The sequence below is a fragment of the Leptinotarsa decemlineata genome, unplaced genomic scaffold (genome assembly GCF_025532065.1).
Source record: "Leptinotarsa decemlineata unplaced genomic scaffold, Ldec_3_MD MMD2_tig00000199_RagTag_RagTag, whole genome shotgun sequence".
NCBI classification, from domain to species: Eukaryota; Metazoa; Arthropoda; class Insecta; order Coleoptera; family Chrysomelidae; genus Leptinotarsa; species Leptinotarsa decemlineata.
This window is the reverse complement of record NW_027412544.1, coordinates 1,645,548-1,668,764: the sequence shown is the minus strand read 5'-3', so window position 1 is coordinate 1,668,764 and position 23,217 is coordinate 1,645,548. Positions and strand designations below refer to the sequence as shown.

The following is a 23,217-nucleotide window of genomic DNA, read 5'->3' as shown; positions in this document are numbered from 1 at the left end:
AAATATATCCACAAATAAGTGAAGGTGGTTAAGATTACCCAACTTATCAATAATCTGGTGCTTTTGAACGAGATTTCCAGAATAAATCCGCAAAATGCGTAAATTGAATATCACCATCAAAATGGAGGACTTCAATCTTTTTTTCCAGTTTTTTTCTTTCCTTCACATCTGTGCCAGTTCTAGTTACCTTTTTCCCAAATGAATGGTACCAAATGTGGACGAAATTTCAATCATAGAGAAGAATTTCAATACAGACATAAATCAATCTGAATGGATGATGATGACAAGTTTAGGTTATGTTTTGAAATTTTATTTATTTTATAATAACTGCTATATTTTTAATGATCTAAGTGACTGAAGAGACCAAGTTTACTGCCAGAGATAGTGAGAGTAGGAAAATTTGAGAATTGAAATAAAAAAAAATAATAATATTTAATAATAATGATTATCTGTAAGGGCATGACCACATATAATATAGATTTGTTGACAATCCGATTCCTCTATTTATTTTCTCCTTCTTCCCTTCCTTTTTAGTCTAAAATTCTTAATATCTAGAAAGGGAAAATAAAACCGTAACATGTTAACTCTGGTGAGAATATTAAAAATGTAATAACATGAGCTAAAAAGTCACGGGCCTAAGAGAGAAAACGCGTTTTTTGTTTGCCTTCATTCATCAACGTAATCAACATCAAGAGACACAATAATTCTAGTGCAGCTGTAACATTTCAATAACACTTTTGTGTGTGTGTGTCCAATTCGTAGTCTGGATAAGGTTGTTTGAATGTTTCTCTTCTGTGGTAGATTGCTCCATGGTAGTACTGTTGATTCGATTTCTGAAGTTTGGCTTTAGATATATTCCATTTCATCTGCCACTTAGATAGTACGGCTTTCCTGATGTGCGGTTTTAGATCGTTATAGTGAATGTCGGGGCAAATGATTGTGCCCTCTTGAAGTTTTGTGCATCCTTGGCTAAACTATCAGCCTTCTCATTGCCCTCTATTCCGATATGAGAAGGAGCCCAAAGAAATTGAATTTGAATGTTGTTTTGATGAATATTTGATAGTTCTGTTTCAATCTTCATCAGAACCGGATGGCTAGGATAGAGTTGATTCACTGAAGTTACTGCACTCAATGAGTCTGTTATTAGACATTGAGGGATGTTATGAAGATTTATGTAGTGCAACGCTTCAAGAATTGCTGTCAATTCTGCAGTGTAGATAAAGGTTGACGATGGTAATTTGAATTTTGCATTGAATTCATTTGTAGTGAAAGCGGCGCCAACGCCGTTATTGGAACAAGAGGCGTCTGTGAAGATGAGCTGATGGGTTCGAAATGATTGTATAGTTTCTGTGAATAGTTTTTTGAGAATTGTGGGGTGCATTTGGGATTTTTTTTTAGCTGTTCAAGTTAATGTTGGTTAAAGCAAGGCGGATGGTCCATGGAGGAGGATAATCGATTTCAGATAAATGAGCGGTTTTGAGTATGGTCAAATTGAGGTTGAAGGAAATTCGATTCAGACGTTCGTAAAACGGAAAATCAGTTTTTCTTCGATGGTTGTAGGTTTCTTGAAATCTTCTGACAAAAACATTTCTGTATACTGGATTGTTGGGATAAGCTGAGATTTTAGAAGCGTACATCATCGCTAAATATTTTCGACGCTCCGCTAATGGTGGTTCTCCTGCTTCGCAAAGAATGCTCTCGATCGGGCTTGTACAGAATGCTCCCAGTGCTATTCTCATAGCTGTATTATGAATTGTGTCAAGCTTCTTCAGTGTGCATTTACTGGCGGAATCATAAACTATAGCTCCGTAATCTAATTTAGATCTGATCAACGTTTCGTAAATCTGATTCAAAGTGAAAAAGTCTTCTCCCCATTCTGTGTGGGAGACGGAGATTGCTGATGTGTGATTTCCAAGAAAGTTTGCGATCTAAAGTCATTCCTAAAAAGCGTTTCTCCTCTATGTATTCAAAAGGGATACTATTCAGTTTCAGAACAGGGTGGAGGTAATTTTTTTTTTAGAAATTTGAGCAAAATTTCTTACCGGTGAGCCAGTAATCGTTGGGAGCCAAATCTGGCGTTGTGACATTTTTTTTCTTTGCCTTATGCGGCTTGCAAACGCTATAATAACGCTATATTATATTCACTGTTGATGTTATTTTCCTTCTCTAGATACCGAAGCCATAACCTTTTCAGCTAATTGTTGTGCTTTCGGACGCTTAAGACGTGGTTCACCAGTTGCTCTTCATTCAGGTGATAATTCTTTTGATTCCAGAGTAAAGAGAAGGATCTACATTAGATTAGCTTGTCGGAGAGCTAGCCCATGGCCTGATTTATTGCGACCTTTTCAGATCTATCGTGATGCTCCTTCATTGTCTAGCTTGATCTTTGATGATACTCCATAGCCTTGACGCTGACACCTTCATATAGCTGGCAGCCTCTGGTTTCTCTTCCCCGCATCTTGCGTGTCTTAGCCTTGTTATCAGTTCGCAGTCACAGGCCACATGCAGTGCGGTTTCTTCCTCTTCTTGACAAAACCTGCATTGGGTTTCTTCTGTCAGACCCACGTTGCTCATATGTTTCCTGAATCGGTTATGCCCCGTTAGTAGACCCACCACTACCCTTACAACCTTACGGCTGTGGTTTAGCAGGTCTTCCGTGAATCTGGTGATGGTTTCTTCATGAACTCTTTCGCTTGCCTCATTCCTGGGAGCTTATTCTACCAATTTATCGATTCGGCTTGCATCCATGAATTTATGGATGTCTTTATACATGCGTTCGCTACCCCACAGAAGAATTCTGGGCCGATCATAGCCTTGGATGCGCCTTCGCGGGCGAGAACATCGGCCTCCTCATTGCCCTTGATACCCTCATGTCAGGGTACTCAAGCTAGAGTGACTCTATTTTGGGTGCTCAGCTCCTTGAGTGCGCTCAGATAGCTTCCCACCAGTTTTGAGAAGACTTGAAATAAGCCGAGCGCCTTAATTGCCGCCTTGCTGTCGGAGAAAATGGCCGCTACTTCTGCCTGGAACACAGTTGCATTATGTCCGAGGCCGAGTGCGATTCTCGTCTTTGCTCTGCCTTCGTAGGTATATACCGGCTTCTACTCCTTCTTTGGTCTTTGAGCCATCTGTATGTGATGGATCTATGTTCAATCCATTGTCATATATCGACGCCAAAGTTCTGTTTTGATACGTTTGAACATGACCAAACACTGCACAGAATCGTCAAGATGTTCTAGTTTTTGGTCAACAGTGAGCTAGCGCGGCATCCACTTTGAACAGAGCTTTCTCATAGACAAATACTCATGAATTATAAAGCCAATATTTTCTTTTGATATTTTTACAATGTCAGCTAACTCATGCAACTTCACTTTTTGATCATTGAAAACGATTTTTTGGATTTTTTTATGTTTTCTGGTTTAACTGCTTCATTTGGACGTCCACTGCGTTCTGCATCATCGGTGTCATCGTCAAAAAACCAACGTTATTTTATTGTTTCTGATGAAGTGGAGTCCTTATAACACTTTTCAAGCCATTGCTTCACTTGAACGGTATTTTTTTCATCAAGAAGCAGTGTAAAATTAAAACACAAAATTGTTTTCGATCCATTGGTTTGAAAATAACAAAAATGGATGTCACTCTTAGCACAATAACTAACAAACTTATAAGTAGAGTATCATGAAATTTCCGCCTTTCTTAAAGGTTAGAACCAACTGAAAAAGCGATGAATGTAATAAGACTAGTGCGATCTATATGTTAGAACTGAGACTTTTTAGCCCATATGGCAAATTATTATTTGAAAAGATATAGTACTAATTCACAAATGGAGTCAAGTTTTATTCTAATGGAAACTGACGATTCGATATACAAAAATACCAAAGGTGAGTAACATGGCCAATAAAATATATCTATATATTTCTGGCGAATGCGTCTCAATATTATTTTGATGGTAGTTAAAATAGTGCTTCTTTGGAAATAAAATTGATCAAACAGTTACAGCCACTTTTTTTTACCTAAAAATTATTGACACACTCATCAATTTCGCCTGGTATGTAATAAATTCGTTTGAAGACCATTTCGATACACACGCATTGAAAGAGAAAAAACCTACATGTGCGATTTTATTCGTCTCGAATATAGCTCAATAAAATACTTCATTTCTTTGTTGATAGAATGGAAGGAAAAAAGGAAACCCAATAAAATCCAAGATTTTCCGTGACTTTTTTGATGGGCATCTCATTTTCCGTCTGTCATGTAACCCTGCACAACCAACATCATACAATAGATCTCTGTTAACCTCGTCAACCTCCAAAAGTCGGGATAGAAATGAACGGCTGGTTTTATCTTTATGGCTTCCAGTTACGCCGTTTTTTTTTGCGGGACCTTTTTTCTACTCCAAATTGAATATGTAGATATTTATCTATTCAAATTCTGTTGGAAACACTCCTCGAGGATATGTATGAGAGTTACGTGGTGCCACGCATAGAAAAAAATGGGGATAAAGATATACGATACTTGATCCAAAACCGATTGATGTAAGTTGCATCCTGAATGGGAGTGTCTGTTGATAATGATATTCTAGAAAGCTTGATATGAACCCAAGATACAATGGAAAGTAAAGAAATTGCTTCTTTCACGATATTAATACAGATATTTTCTCGCAATATATCTTCATTACTTCCACTCCGGAGAAATAAAGTTGGGCATTATCAGATCATTAGTAACTATAATCTTCGATGGAGTGAAAGAAAGTACTTATGATTATCATCATCGTCGAAGTAATTGACAAGATATTAAAATAAATTGGATAAAATACTAGTCCTGAAATGTTGTGAAATCTATGTATGTGATTACTCCAATGAATAGAGGTAACTCATTTTCTCAATCTTCTATAAAAACTAGTATGATATATCACCTGTAATATATTGTGATTCAGATGCTTTCAAATAGTGAAGAAGTATCAGTATGAAAAGCCTACTCCCATCAATTCCTGCAAACGCAGCTTTTTTTTTTGTAATAAACTGGTGAGTTGATAAAGGCAACTATCGAGACCCAAAAATATTCTATAAGACTTTCACTTTCATCGTCTAAAGGAGTATTGAAAGGTTTGAAAATAATTGAATGAAGTATACAAAATGATAGAACGAAAGTATTCGAATGATATAGTGAACTGTGAGAAAAACTAAATAACTCAAAGAACCTGATTCAGTCCCCAGCGGAGCAGGCTGTTTCATCATTTTCCAGATAGAGGCAACACACACTGTCTTCCGACAGTCCAAATCTCTGCATATGATTATTCAAATGACAGTGTCCTGTAAGAAGGCCTGTTAAACATCGTAGTTCATCCCTACTGTAGTCCAAAAACTGTTTGAAATCAAGCTTCGAAGGGTGAATAAACGCCTTGGAGTGAGCCAATCCTGGAAGATTCTGCCAGAAGTCCATAAATCTTCTTGCCATCCAGGCAAGTGTTTGTGTGGCAAAGACCACAGCGATGCCAATGAAGCGGATTGCAGCACCGCCTTTGCAAGAGAGTCAGCAGCTTCATTGCCTTCCAGACCAGTATGGCCAGGAATCCATACCAGAGACAATCTGTTAAATCTTCCTATCGAGAAAAGTCGTTTTTGGCAGTTTGCTACCAATTTAGACATTTCTCGGTAGGAGCCAAGATCTTCCAACGCCGCTTGACTGTCTGAGAATATTTTGATTGACTTGTGAGTGAGGTTAGATTTATCCAATCTCTCCGCACACAAATCAGTAGCGTAAATTTCCGCTTGAAATACAGTCGCATAAGTTCCTTGGCAGGTAGATAACTCTGTCATGGGTCTGCGACTGAAAACACCTGCACCAGAACCGGAAAGAGATTTTGATCCATCTGTGAACCAACAACTATCTGCTCTTAATATTTCCTTCTCTCGAAGGATCCAGTCCTCTCTACTCGGGAATAGTACTTTATAAGGCAAATCGTAGTTGACAGTTGGAGGTATAAAGTCAGAGGTCATTTCCAGAATGATGTGACCTCCAATGTCAACCAACAGTCTGTTGCACTCTGCATTGAATGGATTTGTGCAATTAGCAATGTGCACAAGACTGTATGCAGTCCATCTAGCCTCTCTTTCTAGAAAAATGTGGAGAGGAGTTGGAGAAGGATCTCCATGGCCGCTGACGGTGTGGTACTGATGGCACCACTGATAGCCAGACAAGCCTGTCTCTGTAGGTAAGCCAGAGAGCTTCGCTTGGGCCGTTTTCTGTATTAACACCATTTTTAACGAGCGAACTCGACTTTATCATTGAAAACTTGCTCCACAAAGTTGACGAGTTCCATATTTTTGATTTCTCTTCTAGATAGGCTAAGAAGACGGTTTCGCTAAAATTTCCTTCGACGTTTTCAAATCTACACCACCTAAAAAAATTAAAATATGCGAAGTCGTACTGCTGAGCCGATTTTTTTGGTAACAATTCAATTGAAGCTCTTTTTGCAGCTTCTTCAATATTGTCAGGAACACACAATTCCTCACTATTGTTCTTCATTATGCAAGTTATTATAAACCAGCAAAAACTTTAAATGTGACTTTAAATAAAACGCGTGAGCTGTTAACAATACTGTTTGTTGGTCCAGGTGATTCGGTGTCACCCGACACGGCCACTTCACAACAAATGCGATAACAATAAAATATTTAACTGACAAGAGATGTGAGAATGTGTTTTTATAGAAATATTAAATTCATCTATTTCATTATGAAAACAGAAGAGTTGTACAAAAACTTAGTATGATATTTGTGTTAAAAGTAAATTTTATTTTGTTCGTGAAATTGCTCAACTCGCTACGCTCGTTTCGCAAACTTTTTCACTCACAAAATAAAACCTTACTTTCAACACTAATATCATGAATAGCTATTTCATCACTGTTTCTCCATAACGCTATATTTTCGGAGGCAGAACTGAAGCGTCAAACGCGGAGGAAAACCCAAGTAACAATTTCAAGACAGTTTCTATTTATTTAGTTTATAAAAATAATTCAATTTGTTCAGTAAATCGACATCGGATTCAAAGTAACTTCAAGATAAACTGAAAGTTCTTAAACAAAGAATTCAATGCAGTCTTAAATTTTTTTGCTCTTAATGTCCTATTGATCTTATACTGGTTTTATGTTACTCTTAACATTGGCTTCTTTAAAACTTATTTGCCATAATCAAGAATTAAATAGCAAGTTAGTTTTAAAACAATCCGTTCTGGGAAAAATAGTTACAATGCAGTTTTATGGAGTATCCTTGATGTATTCTTTAAAACTCATTAAAAAAATTATTTTATCCTAAGACTATACATTCAATATAAAACCACATCAAATCCAAAAACATAATTTTAATTTGAATTGAAGGGGTTATATTTTTAGGAGTGATTAATTTTTGGGAAAGAAAGTTTTTGGCTTTCTACTACTCAATCTTGATACTTCCTTCCTTTCTTTGGAAGATTCCCTCATCCTTTTTTTTGTATCAAGATGGAGTAGTAGAAAGCCAAAAACTTTCTTTCCCATAATTTTAACTTTTTAATGAGTACATTGAGAGTATTGTAAAGTTGAAAGGTTTTAATTTATAGTCAATTTAGTTAAAAGAACTACTTTTTGATCTTTTGACGACTTCATTAAAACTGATTTGTGAAATAAAATGTTGAATCAGCAGGTGAAAGTATTAGCAACAGGTAAAGAAGTAATAATTTTCTAAAGAGGTGTGGGCAGAAATGAGTAAGTTTCAAAATTCAAGTAAAAGTGATACAACTGAGAGGAGCTCTTTTCAACCAGTGCAAAAAAACCACAGTGTAATTAAAACCAGCGTTACTTCTAAAGAGTGTCCTTCCACTTCATTTTCCAATACATTCGATTATGAAAACAATGCCAGGAAATTACAATAATAAAACTACGAAAACGACCATAAAAGTAGTAGTAGTAGTAGTAGTAAGATTTATTTTCTTTTTGACAAATTCATAATTTGTATAAGAATAGACATGCTTATCCTAGATCAGGGGTCTCCAAACTACGGCCCGCGGGCCACATCCGGCCCGCCAGTGTCATCAATCCGGCCCGCGACAGCCAATAATTTACTGTCATCAATCTGGCCCGCGACAGCCAATGATTACCTAATTGTTGCCACTATTGCTGTGATAAATTGAAGAAGAAAACACACAATGATAATTACTCGGTTTTATTTACTTGCAAGGTAAAACTTAACGACAGAAATGAAGACAAAGAAAACTTAACTTAAGTTTAAGTTTAAGCATATTAATAACTAACAAATAATTGAAATGAATCACAGTAAAACAAAAAACCCTAATGAGATTTATGTAATTGTGATTTTCCACCGACAATACTTTGTAGTTTTGTATCAATTTCACTTGTACCAATTATCAAAATAGATTTGAGATGCTCATCGGTTAATTGAGATCTGAAAACATTCTTTGTGTACTTTATCTTGGAAAACATTTTCTCACACAAGTAAGTAGTACCATAAACAGAAAACAACCCACGAGCAAATTTATGCCAATTATCGAATTGTTCCACTGGAAGACTCTTATAAAATTCCAACAAAGATGAATTTTGATATTTGTTCTTGAGCATATCACTGCACCGTTAATCAATAATTTCCATTTGGACTTCCGGAGCCAGGGTTTCAATGACAGAATCAAAAGGATTTTGAAAAAGCTTAATTTCATTCGCAATGACATCAAAATCTGAAAAACGAGTATCAAAATTTGTCTTCAAAGCACTCAAAGTTTCGATTGCAAAATTGACAGGAAACTCAGTCTCTGTAGTGTGGCTGAATATTTCACATGTTTCAAAATGTGTGAAACATTCTTTACGTAATTGCGATTAAAATAGTATTATTTTCTGCTTGAAGGATTTGATATTGGTGTATAAATCAGGAAGAAGCTGATTTTCTCCTTGCAATCTCAAATTCAGTTCGTTCATATGATTTGTCAAATCGACATAGAAGGCTAACTTACACATCCATTCACTATTTTCTAAATCGGCAAAAGGGCGCTGCTTCTCATTTAAAAAAAATTCGATCTCTGCTCGAAGTTCAAAAAAGCGCTTGAAGACTTTTCCGCAACTAAGCCAGCGTACGGCAGTATGATATGGTAAATCATTTTCTCCAATATGTTGAATAAACTCGAGGAATTGTCAGTGATTCAGCCCAGTGGATCTGATGAAGTTAACAACTGATATGACTGGTTTTAGAACTTCAGACATATCCAAACATTTTCCGCACAAGGACTGTTGATGAATGATACAATGTAAGACTAATGGTTTTGAACCACCATCATTTTCTACAGCCTTTGACACAAGTGCAACCACTCCTTTATTTTTACCGTACATATTTTTGCCTCCATCAGTTGATATATATTTCAAATTTCTCCATCGAAGGTTCTTTTTATTAATGGCATTTTCAACTCCCTTGAAAATATCTGCCCCAGTTGTCGTGCCGTGAATACTATCAATATCAAAAAATTCTTCATACACTTCATAGCTTTTATCTACTCCGCGAATAAAAATCAACACCTGAGCAGTATCTGACACATCCGTTGACTCATCCAATGCTAGAGAAAACCACTCATGATGTCCATTTTTGTCAGACAGTTGAGATGATATATTTTCTGCGATGTCTTGCACCCTCCAAGCCACGGTGTTTGCTGACAAACTGACACTTTTAAATAAATTTACCTTTTCGGGACATATTTCTTCGGCTACTGCAATCAAGCATTCTTTTATCATTTCTCCATCGGTGAATGGTTTGCCACGTTTTCCGATTTCAAAAGCCACACGAAAGCTGGCGCGAGTTGCAGACTCTTGTTCAGTATTCGCTTTGGTAAACAAAGATTGCTGCGATTTGAGTCCGCGTTTCAAAGCTTCAAATTTTTTCTTCCGCAAACTTCCTGTATACTTGGAGTAACTTTGAAGATGTTTCGATTCATAGTGTCGTTTAATGTTATAGTCTTTGAGAGCAGCTATGGTTTCATTACAAATGAAACATAGCGCTTTATTACTGGACTCAATCACAAAATACTGAAAGTTCCATTTTTCTTGGAATGTTCTGCATTCACTGTCGATTTTTCGCTTCTTTTCCGTACTAACAAATCACACATAAAAACAATAAGTCAAATCAAAATACTTTTATTGACGGGTGTTACTTTATTTCACAATAGACAGTTTGCTGTTGCGCCGCTTGCCTTTTTATATGCAATTATTACTGCCATCTCGAGGTGATCGGAATACACTAGCTAGAACCAGAACTTTCTCGAACCAACGCGGTAATTCCAAATATTTAAATACGCCTAATGCCACCCAGCGGGTAGCTGAAAAAGATAGTACATAGTATCACTGCTCGCCACTAGATGTCGTTAAGTGTCACAATACACAATAATAATTGAAATGCAAAAAAAGCGTCACTTTACTTAGGTCACGCACTTTGCGACTATCCTAGTCTAGAAATATAGTTAAGGGAAGAAATTGGCCCTTGTAACAAACTGAAAAAATAATTATGGCCCGAAGGCTTCAAAGTTTGGAGACCCCTCTCCTAGATCATAAAAAAATAGGAAAAAATCCATAAAAAACAAAATTAAATAGAAAATTATTTATAAATAAAAACTCCACACACAACGTTGATACATTATTTACAATGGGCATACAACGATATTTTTTCTAAGTCGAAAATCACTACGCCACTGGATTCAGGTGCCTCTAAACAGGTGTGACCAAAATTTCATGAAAAAATATTCATTATTAACAAAGTTATGACAACTCAAAAATTCGAAAACTCACACAGCTAACAGTCACAAAAAACACCCTATATCAACAGATATAGCCACGAGAATATTTTTTATGATTTCGACAATAAAGTGCCGCCAGATGAAAAAAAAAACAAATAGCGTAAATATTTTTAATGAAAATAACGGAATTACATTCAAGTTTTCACGCAAATTAACTAAAACTAAGACCTAATATTTCAATTTAAATCTTAGTTGCCATGGAAATGATATTACAGTTTGACACTTGTGAAAGATTTAAGTGTCAAAAATATTCATCTTATAGTTCTTCGAATTATTTTGTGTCATGGCTGCAAGATTGAGTGTAAGAGAGAACACTGAAATTGTACGCCTTTCGGGAGATGACGTTAGAAGTGCTAGAGAGGTTTGTAGAGTATTTAATGAGAGACATCCAGATCGTCCTCGTATTAGCTGCGAAAAAGACGAAAAAGAAATGACAGGAATGATCAAATCATTTCAGATTATTTCGGAAATAATCCTAATGCCAGTATAAGTAATGCCACTTAGATTTGAATATTCCACGAGAAACTATTCGGAGATGTCTCAAGGCGAAGAATATTAAACCTTTCAAGCCAAAATTGTTACACACACTTCAAGAAGGCAACGAAGCAAGACGCCTGGAATATTGTTTATGGGCCCAAGGGGAATATTTAAACAATAGAAATTTCCTAAAAAATATTTTATATGCCGACGAAGCCACTTTCACTACAAATGGAGTAGTGTCATCACAGAATTGTCGCTATTGGGCAGCGAATAATCCTAACTGGGTAATAAACTGTAAAAGCCAGTATTTCCAAAAAATCAACGTCTGGTGTGGGATATTGAACGAACGAATTATTGGTCTTTTTTTTTGAGGAAAACATTAATGCACAGAGGTTTCTAGAATTTTTAAACACAGAGTTTTGGGATGCTATTCACGAGCTGCCAATCAATGAACGATCAAATTTAATTGTCCAGTTAGATGGGTGTTCAGTTCATTAAGCCAGAGCTGTGAGGCAATGGCTTAACGAACATTTTCCAAACCGATGGATAGGCCGTGGTAGTCCGTTTATAGAGTGGCCACCCAGATCTCCAGACCTCACAGTTTTGGACTTTTTTTCCTGAGGATTTCTCACACAAAAGGTTTACAAAAACCGCTCAAGAGATAGAAAAGAACTTTGTGCAAGAATTCGACAGGTATGTGCAGATATTAGCCCTCAAGTAGACATGGCAGAGTGAGAACACCTAATTCTTAATTAATCAATTAATTAATTGGTCTGCATGATACATTTCTTTTTTTTTTTAGCAATTATTCTAATCAGCATCTTCTGTGCCAAGAATACATCATTGAACATTGTTGAGTTGCCTCACAAACATATACCATATCTCATAGTAGAAGCTGCTAAGCTGTGATACAACATCAACATTTGAGGACTTTTCAGAACTGGTCTGAGAAAATCTCAACAAACATTTTTTAATTTTTTGTTGTTAGCACGCCATTGGAAATTTTTGTTAGAGTGATTTATTACTGCATGCCTTTTGAACATGGACTGGACAGTATTCATGATTATCTTCTGGCATTGACTAACTTATACTTGGTAGCTATTTACAAGTCATAAGTCAATAACTTCCGAGTTGGACAGTGACTTTCACTTATTCAATTTGACAGAAATTTTTTTCATTTGTGTCTGTTGACTTCTTTTCCCTTCCATTCGGACCTTTTTTCAATCTTTCGAAGTCAAAACCTAAAAGGTTTCTGTTTCATTTCAAAGAATAATTTGATCTTGAATCAGGGTATGACATTGAATGTATACAGTATTGAATAATCTTCGCGTTTCTCTCTATCCAGTCATCGTTAAAGCGATCGAAGAATTCCTTTTAGAGTTATTCTCGGTGAAGTTACACAACGCAATCGGCGATGTGACGAAAATGGCATGTACTTTACCGACATTCAGGTGAATCTTTTTTCCCATCTTTGCATGTATTATCGGTTAAGAAATCATCATTATCTTTACTTTATCATTTCATAACTTTGTTCATATGATAATCATTATATGGTTTCAATAAGTGTAATCTAAATGTTGCCATTGGTTTCATGGGTCCTATACACCAAGTCCCTAGGAGTTACTTAGATCTTTTCTGGAAAGTTGACACGATGATTTGAATAAAATAATCAAGAAACCTAAAGTAAGTTTTGATGCAAATTTAAGTAACAGTGAAAAAGCTCAAGAGTTCTGGTCGAAATATTTGAAGATCGATAACTCCAAGATTATAAACAGTTTCTTGGGTCTGTTGAAAATGTACATGGAAGTGTACACTCTGTGGACAGGTGGACACTCTTCACTAACCTTTGATTCCTTCCGGGACCTGTCCCTTCCTATACCACAAAATTCTTGGTACAGTATGGTACATAAGAATAAAGAAAAATTTAGCGCAAACCAGCAACTCCACCCATACGCAACTAGAGCTAGGAGGTTGTTGATAGCGAATCCTCATCGAATCTCCCTCTATCAAAAGAGTCACCTATACCTTGGACCCAAACTGTATAACAAGCTAGATGTTTCTATTAAGGACTCAATGAACATCTGCATTTTCAAAAGACAATTGAAAAAATATCTTATCGAAAGAAACTGCTACACCGTTGGCGAGTTTTATTAGTTACTCTTGGTAAAAAAACTGTTAATTACCTTCATATGTACAGTTTAGGTAATTAACAGTTTTTTTATCGAGAGTAACTAATAAAACTCGTCAACGGTGTAGCAGATTCTTTCTATAAGATATTTTTTCAATTGTCTTTTGACAATTTCGTCCGTTTCGTCTTTGACCAATGCATAATAATGGCCAGATTCAACGCCAGAACCACAGTGAACAAAGACTGCATGAATATTATAATAGTGGTCTGCTAGGTTGAAATGTTCATCTATTTCGAACCTTCCAAAGAGTTTCTTGCTTCCGTTAGAGGTTGAGTCTTGCTTGAAGATTATCAGTGTTATTATTTGATTGACTGGTGCCTCAGATATACTTGTTTCCTTATGACAATCACTTAGTTTGGCACATGTTTGGCAATACAGTCGATCATCACCTGTTAAAAATTCTATTTTCATATGATTCATCAATAAGCTTTGCACGGACTGGTTATTAGTCATATTAGGAAAAGCTAGAAGAAGTTCCAGAAATTCACAAGAGTTTTCGCTACCCCTTGAACATTTACTACAAAGTGAACAAGTGAGGATTTTTCCAGCAAAAAATTTACAAACACAAGACGAGATAGACTGTACGGAATCATTCAATCCAGAGCGGTCAGGAGTATTGATTCTGCTATTGTTTTGCTCACGAAGAGTATTCAACAAGAACCCCAAAAATTCGGATCAATCCTCTTGTTGCCCTAACGAGTATCTAGTGGACTTCAAAGATTCCAGGAAATCGGTTGGAGGAAAAGATGATACATTCATATAAAATAACAAGAATACTTTCATGAAAATCAGAGATATACACTCAAAACAAACTAGGCAAACGTATGATTTCGATGAACCCTTTTTTAAAAGTTTAAAAATTCTAGAAACCTCTGCGCATTAGTGTTTTCCTCAAAAAAAAGACCAATAATTCGTTCATTCAATATCCCACACCAGACGTTGATTTTTTGGGAATACTGGCTTTTACAGTTTATTACCCAGTTAGGATTATCCGCTGCCCAATAGCGACAATTCTGTGATGACACTACTCCATTTATAGTGAAAGTGGCTTTGTCGGTATATAAAATATTTTTTAGGAAATTTCTATTGTTCAAATATTCCCCTTGGGCCCATAAACAATATTCCAGGCGTCTTGCTTCGTCGCCTTCTTGAAGTGTGTGTAACAATTTTGGCTTGAAAGGTTTAATATTCCTCGCCTTGAGACATCTCCGAATAGTTTTTCGTGGAATATTCAAATCTAAGTGGCATTCCTTATACTGGCATTAGAATTATTTCCGAAATAATCTAAAATGATTTGATCATTCCTGTCATTTCTGTTTCGTCTTTGTACAGGATTACTTTTTAACATCATTTTTGATACAGCACCAGTTTCATTGAATATTTTATTTATTTTATCTACCGTACCGCAGCTAATACGAGGACGATCTGGATGTCTCTCATTAAATACTCTACAAACCTCTCTAGCACTTCTAACGTCATCTCCCGAAAGGCGTACAATTTCAGTTTTCTCTCTTACGCTCAATCTTGCAGCCATGACACAAAATAATTTGAAGAACTGTAAGATGAATATTTTTGACACTCAAATCTTTCACAAGTGTCAAACTGTAATATCATTTCCATGGCAACTAAGATACAAATTGAAATATTAGGCCTTAGTTAGTTAGTTAATTTGCGTGAAAATTTTTTGCCAAAAAAATTATCCTATCAAATTTGTCTATTTCTAGTCATGTGTGTCGAAATAACCAATGAAACCATCATTACACTGATAACTACCCATGGATAGTTTTCACGGGTAGTTATCACTTATGTCATAACATTGCTAAGCAACCAACACAATAAAGTTGTTTGACATTTCAGTAATTCAATTTATTTCGGAAATGTCACTTCCTCGCTTTGGTGTTCATATTTGAATATTGATCAGGAACATCATAACCAAATAATCAATAGTATGCGTGGAAACACTTATGCAGTAACCGAGACAAATACAGCAAGATCAACGGAATATCATTATACGAATTGTTCTTTTAATAACTGTGTGTTCAATAAATAATTTTGTTCGAATTGCAAAAAATTTTCTCACCGAATATCCCTCGAACATTGATAAATAACTCATAATTTTATCACAACTTCCTCAAGCACGTTATTTTAGGTAACATCCCTCCGCCTTCGGCGTCGGGATGTTACCAAATAACGTGCTTTCGAAAACTGTGATAAAATTATTTCGTTAGTTATCAATGTCCTTGGGATATTATAGCTGAAAACTTGAATGTAATTTCGTTATTTTCATTAAAAATATTTACGCTATTTGTTTTTTTTTTTTCATCTGGCGGCACTTTATTGTTGAAATCATAAAAAAAATATTCTCATGGCTATATCTGTTGATATAGGGTGTTTTTTGTGACTGTTAGCTGTGTGAGTTTTCGAATTTTTGAGTTGTCATAACTTTGTTAATAATGAATATTTTTTCATGAAATTTTGGTCACACCTGTTTAGAGGCACTCTGAATCCAGTGGCGTAGTGATTTTTTCAATGAAAAAATCGCTTATAACAAATCCCGATTTTCGACTAAGAAAAAATATCGTAGTATGCCCATTGTAAATAATGTATCAACGTTGTGTGTGTGGAGTTTTTATTTATATCTAATTTTCTATTTAATTTTGTTTTTTATGTATTTTTTCATATTTTATATATATATATATATATATATATATATATATATATATATATATATATATATATATTTGTTTTTAGTTATACATGGACGTCTTCCTTGTTACGGTATATAAATGTTCATTGTAATGCTTTCATACTGTTCAACAAGTGAGATAAATATTAGTATTATGATTACAGCAGAATATGATCACGTGATTTGAAACTCTTTGTAAAATAGATAGATAGACAGATATATTTTTTTAATCACGCTATGAATATACATTTGTGACAAGTCATAGACAGTTGGTACAAATTAGTATGCAAATAGAGAAAACAATAAAAAAGGAGCATTAAATATAAATTTTGAAAATGATTTAGAAAATAATTCACAAATAAAGAATCGAATCTTAAAGAAAGATCCTTAAATATATAAATAATATTGTTTAAATATATATATAAGGCTATTTAGTCTGAATATGTACTTTGCATGAAATCATGTACAGAATAAAAACAATTTTGTATAAGGTACTCTTTGATTCTCCTTTTGAACAAATTAAAATTCAATTCAGTCACATTATAAGGAAGTTTGTTAAATAATTTAACGTCCAGAGAATTTCGTAATGGCATTTCAAGTATAAATCTTGGCTGTCTGAGTTGTCCCGCATTTCTATTTATGATGAGTGTTAGGAGACTAGTATTTTGTTTTCATGTATTTCAAACAGTGAGTAGAAAATTAGAAAATCAACATATCACTAAGAGTAAGATAGATAACGATTTGGAATAAGATAATCATACTCTGAATAAGAAACTTTCGCAATAAAGATGACGATATAGATCTCTTACAGAAGTAGAAACTCTGAATGGAGTGTATGTAATCTCTATCTATTCTGGTTTTCCCAAATTTTAGTGATACATTTCATCAAGAAAGTAACGGAAATCGATCATATGAAAAACCCATGTGAAGTTATTTTCGGAAATCATTTTTGTAGCTAGGCACAACTGATCATTCGTCATTCAGTTTGTTTATACTGCGTACTCAATTTGTTGAGTATCCTCAAACGTGTTTTGCGATTTTTACAGTTGATACAAATATTCAACAGAGAATTTGTCCTAAATTTTACATTGCAAATGGAATTTCGTGTGCCTAAGTGCTGATAATGTTGCATAAGACTTACTGTGGATCGATTCTATCAAAAACAAGTGCGTATGATTGTTAAAGTGAGTAAAGAAGCATTATTTGTGATACTTTTTGAGAAGAAAAACAATAGTGTTCCATCACTTGTCGCCAAGAGAGCGCTATCATTTTTCATTAGGAAGGTTAATCTTGTGATACCTCTTTTGATTCGGATCAGTCGTTTTATATTTCTGCTGTTTTATATTCGTTTCAAGGTGCAAATAATGGATAAATATAATTTTAAAAAATGTATTCCAAAATCACTCCAATTCATTCCGATAAATGTTTGAAATAAAAAACTAATCAATATAGTTTATTGTATGATTTTCACTATACAGGGTGTAACATACGTACGTTGAAATATTCAAGTGACGTATTCCTGAGACAATTTTAAGAAAAAAAATCTATATGAACTTGTGTCCGAAAATGCTTCTTTTCGGAGATACGGGGTGTTGAAATTGAATTTTTTTGTTCGTTTTTCGAAAATAACTGTTGCAAGAAATAAGTTATTTGCACGAAACTCGGTACCCAGGGTTTTTTTACGTGGGAAATCATAATTTCGTATTAATTTTCATGTAACATCTAGAGGGCGCTGCGTACGCTGTCGTTATTTATTTCAAATTGCCCTAACTTTTTTGACAGTAAACTTTTGGTACTTTTTATGAAAAAACCTAATTTCCACACCTTTTCCAAATAAAAAAGGTACACCTCCTCAACAACGCTGGAGGTGATCGTTTTCGAGATATTTACAATTTTCTATATCGATGCATATTACTTTATAGCCAAATTTGATTTCAGTAATAGGCTATGAAAGTTTGTTTATAAAAATAGTAGTTCGGAGTTTATGAAGTGATTTTTTGGTACCATGCCCGACTTTACGAATGCTGAAATGGCTGATATGGTTTTTGCATACGGCTTGGCTGACGGAAATTCAAGCGAGGCCAGACGCATCTATCAGGAAGGAGACGGTTCTCGAAGAAATTAGTGAACATCCAGAGACAAGTACAAGAAAAATTAGTCAAACTTTAAATGTGAGTCGCATGACAGTTTACAGAATTTGAAAGGAACAGCAATTATATCCTTATTATATTCAGCGTGTCTAGGCACTTACGCTACGTGATGTCCAACCACGTATCGAATTTGCTTCAAAGAAAAGTCGAACAACATCTGTGAATTTTATCGAAAATCCTCTTCACATATGAGGCTAAGTTTTCAAGAAATGGTATCATGAACTTCCATAACAACCACATCTGGGCGGAAGATAACCCACATGCGATAACGCAAACTCATTTCCAAGACAGATTCTCTTTTAATGTATGGATAGGCATAATTGGGGATTATTTAATTGGGCCCCATTTTTTCCCTTTACGTTTGAATGGACATGCTTACCTACATTTTTTTGGACACGAGCTTCCCCAACTTATGGAAGATGTTCCCATTGGTCTCCGAAATCACTCTTGGTTTATGCACGATGGAGCTCCTGCTCATTTTAGTGTGATAGCAAGAAATTTTTCAGACGTAGCATATCCCCAACGATGGATAGGAAGAGGAGGCACTGAGCATTGGCCCCCGAGATCACCAGACCTCAATCCCGTCGATTTTTTCTTTTGGGGACACCTAAAATCACTAGTTTATGCTAGCCCCATTGAAAACGAGGAAATGTTGAGGGATCGCTTCATAGCTTGCTGCGAAACGATAAGAAACACTCCGGGCATTTTTCAACGGGTCGTCACTTTGAACAGTTGTTGTAATAGTTGTTTCTTTCAATTTTTGTTTATTTTCCTAATAAATAACATAGTACTTCTCAGAATTGTTTTTTACAAACTCCGAAATGTAGCACTTTCTAATTGAATAATTAAACCTGAAAAATTTTTTTAATTTGGATTGAATAAGCAGTTCAATAATGCTCAGTTTAGAAGAAGTCTGTACGGGTATACTGCGTATAAAGTTCGATGAAAATAACTAAAATTACAAAAAACTTATGACAAAAACCTACCATGTTTTGAAACATTTCAACAATCTATATTTTGAAAACGAATCATTCTTCGTTAAACATTTTATAGGAAAAGTTGTTTATTTTTACGAGATCCACCACATACTTAGTTTTTGTAATGTTCTCAGGAACTTCACTTAGCGTCCTATGGGCTAAGTAATATGCATCGATATAAAAATTTGTAAATATCTTGAAAACGATCACCTCCGGCGTTGTTGAGGAGGTGTACCTTTTTTACTTGGAAGAGGTATGGAAAATAGGTTTTTTCATGAAAAGTACCAAAAGTTTACTGTCAAAAAAGTTAGGGCAATTTGAAATAAATAATGACAGGACACGCAGCGGCCTCTAGATGTTACATGAAAATTAATACGAAATTATGATTTCGTGGAAATAACTTATTTTTTGCAAGAGTTATTTTCAAAAAGCGAACAAAAAAATTCAATTTCAACACCCCGTATCTACGAAACGAAGCATTTTCGGAAACAAGTTCATATAGACTTTTTTTCTTAAAATTATCTCAGGAATACGTCACTTGAATATTTTAACGTACTTATGTTACTTGCCTGTATAGTTCACTATATTTATAGTGAAAATCATACGATAAACTATATTGATTAGTTTTTTAATATGGATTTTCATTAAGTATCGGCCAGTTCTATTCAATTAATGTTTAAAATGTTCAACATCGGCTTCCTGATAGTACTGAGGTTTATTGTAGTAAAGCAAATCAGTGTTTTGTACAACTTACTGTCATGATTCAACTCAGAATACAAGTAAAAGTAACATTGAAATAATAGTTTGGGAAAACTTTCAAAAAACGCTTCAATAGCAACACGAACTAAAAAATTGAAAATTATTCGAAAATTATTTGAGATTGTATTCAACATCGATAATAAGTCCTATGGCTTAATGTTACTAATGACTTCTAATAAGTCGGAAATCAAAATAAATCTATTTACAAAAAAAAATCATTGTAGAAAAACGTCGAATGCTTTAAATAATATTTTTATTATGGATCCAATCTGGCAAACAACTCCTGGTAAATTTTCGTTTTGAGAACACCGGCGATTTTGAAAAAATGTTTGCGTGTACTCACGTATTTTGATGCGCAGATTACGAATCCGAAAGAAAAAAGCGAAAAAAACGGCCCTTCAAAGTTCTGGAAAGGGCAACATTTCAGCCTTCTTTTTCACAAAATAAACTATTCAAAAATACAAGCATCTATTCACTAGGTCACTTTTACACCTTATTCCTCCTTCTTTGACACTTTTCACTTCAATAATCAACATTTTCCCAATAAAAATGTTAAAAAATGTATGGAGCTGCTTTTTGGTTACATATCTCTGTATTTTACGTTTTTAAGATTAATGGCATGGTTGGTACGACTGATGCAATCCATATTCCTAAAGTGATTCAAATGTTTTTTACCTTCATTCTTTAGATCGTAAATTGGTTTTTGGTGGTGTATTACGAATTTGAAATAGTAGGCGGCGGCAAATACCAACCGCTTTTTTCACAAGTAACTAACCTAAAAATAGAATAATGTCACCAGGAGAAGCATTCGTTTTTGAATTAAGTTTTTTATAAGGAAATTGTTGATTATTGAAGTGAAAAGTGTCAAAAAAGGAGGAATAAAGTGTAAAGGTGACATAGTGTATGGATGCTTGTGTTTTTAAATAGTTTATTTTGTGAAAAAGAAGGCTGAAAAGTTGCCCTTTTCAGAACTCTGAAGGGCCGTAACTTTGTAAATGAGGGAGAGCGCCGCTTTTTTCTTTCGGATTCGTAATCTACGCATCAAAATACGTAAGTACACGGAAACATTTTTTCAAAATCGCCCGGTGTCCTCAAAACGAAAATTTACCACAATCTCAAATTATTTTCGAATAATTTTCAATTTTTTAGTTTGTGTTGCTATTAAAACGTGTTTAATAGTTTTTTTAAACTATTATTTATTCACCACTTTTTAGTTTGGCTAGCTATTTCAAGCCCATTTGTTTTGATATAAAATATACACGCATGCGCAGACAGTGTGGTTATCTCACTTGTCCGCACACAGAGACTGTGTTACGAAATTATTCAATCCTGGCGATCCTGATCAGGATAATGAGAAAAACTTATGAAATTATTGTACTGTCACCGATTCTTCATAAACGTCATAAAAAATATCAAGTGTCAGACAGACATAGATATCAAAATGTATGCATTGCAACATTTTGTTTTATGTCAACGAAATCATGTAGTTTTCAATATTGGCTGATCAAAAATAAATATAGAATAAATATTTTATACTATTATTATGATCCCTCCAAATCTCATCAACTATTTTCCTTCATATTGGAAATAGGCATGGACGTATAAAAATATTTTTTTACGTCCATGGGAATAGGTATTCTAGTAATGTATCGATGGTAGAAAATTGGCTTTGAAATAAACATGACATTACTTACTATGACTGACGTTCCTTTGAATTCGTCCTCATTCTACAATGTTTTCGCACATCTTCAAGTCATTTCACTGATTCACTTTCTAATTGTATTTGGTAAATTTTCGTTATCTGGACACCCGGCGATTTTGAAAAAATTTTTGACTGTACTTACGTATTTTGATGCGTAGATTACGAATCCGAAAGAAAAAAGCGGCGCTCTCCCTTATTTAAAAAGTTATGGCCCTTCAAAGTTCAGAAAAGGGCAACTTTTCAGCCTTCTTTTTCACTAAATAAACTATTTAAAAACACAAGCATTTATTCACTAGGTCACCTTTACACCTTATTCCTCCTTCTTTAACACTTTTCACTTCAATAATCAACATTTTTCTTATAAAAATATTAAAAAATGTACGGAGCTGCTTTTTGGTTACATATCACTGTATTTTACGTTTTAAGGTTAATGATATGGTTGGTACGACTGATGCAGTCCATATTCCTGAAGTAAAGTTTTTCATAAGAAAAATGTTGATTATTGAAGTGAAAAGTGTTAAAGAAGGAGGAATAAGGTGTAAAGGTGACTTAGTGAATAAATGCTTGTGTTTTTAAATAGTTTTTTTTAGTGAAAAAGAAGGCTGAAAAGTTGCCCTTTTCTGAACTTTGAAGGGCCGTAACTTTTTAAATAAGGGAGAGCGCCGCTTTTTTCTTTCGGATTCGTAATCTACGCATCAAAATACGTAAGTACAGTCAAAAATTTTTTCAAAATCGCCGGTGTCCACATAACGAAAATTTACCTTGTATTTTTCCCAAATACACCAAACATCACATCCCGAAAGAAAAACAACAATCCGAACATATCTGTTGAAAAATAACACGCGACATTGTGACAGATCGATTTCACCGAGACACGGCATTCCTACATTTACGTTCCACATTTAAAACGACAAGTAAGCCTTGGCGATGTTAAAACCGAATAACAATCGAATCGTTCGATGGAACATTTCGAAAAATATTTTTCAGACCAATAAACGAAATCGCTTACCAGGCTGCCAACGTTTCAAATGTTGGAAGGCGCGAAGATAAAATGAGGCATTCTACGACGAGGTTATTAAGGAAGTGCAGAAGGGTCACATATTTTTATTATTTATTCCTTCAAAATTCCAACTTCAAAATTATAAATTTTGACTTCAATCTCGAAATTAAAAAGAAACATCAGCTGTGATTTCAAATTCAATGAAAAATACAAAATTGGACATGAAAATAGTGAACGAATAAACATTATATAATATAATTTCAAAATAGTGGGCAGTTAATTCTCAGAAATGACTGATGTTTTTTCATTAATCTGAATCTTGCAGTGGCATACGGAAAGTATTCTGATCATATTAATATAATGTAATGTTTGTTTCATGCTATGAAAAATGATACTCGTTTGCTTATAGACTGATCGAGTTAGGGATATATTTTACTTATCAGGCCTAATCGGTCC

General features: G+C 34.7%; 1 protein-coding gene and 1 long non-coding RNA gene across 2 annotated transcripts in view; one reads left to right on the top strand and one right to left on the bottom strand.

Moving 5' to 3' along the window:
• LOC111505101 (1-phosphatidylinositol 4,5-bisphosphate phosphodiesterase epsilon-1) overlaps positions 1 to 21,844 on the bottom strand; it is a 702,515-nt gene extending 680,671 nt beyond the window's left edge. Inside the window, exon 1 of the mRNA XM_074172786.1 lies at positions 21,754 to 21,844. The gene's annotated coding sequence lies outside the window, so the exon portion shown is untranslated. The remainder of the gene's footprint in view (positions 1 to 21,753) is intronic.
• A 342-nt stretch (positions 21,845 to 22,186) lies between these two features.
• LOC141481378 (uncharacterized) lies at positions 22,187 to 22,452 on the top strand. The gene is made up of 2 exons (XR_012464925.1): positions 22,187 to 22,297; positions 22,352 to 22,452. It is a non-coding gene; the product is annotated as an uncharacterized lncRNA (long non-coding RNA).
• Positions 22,453 to 23,217: the final 765 nt, after the last annotated feature.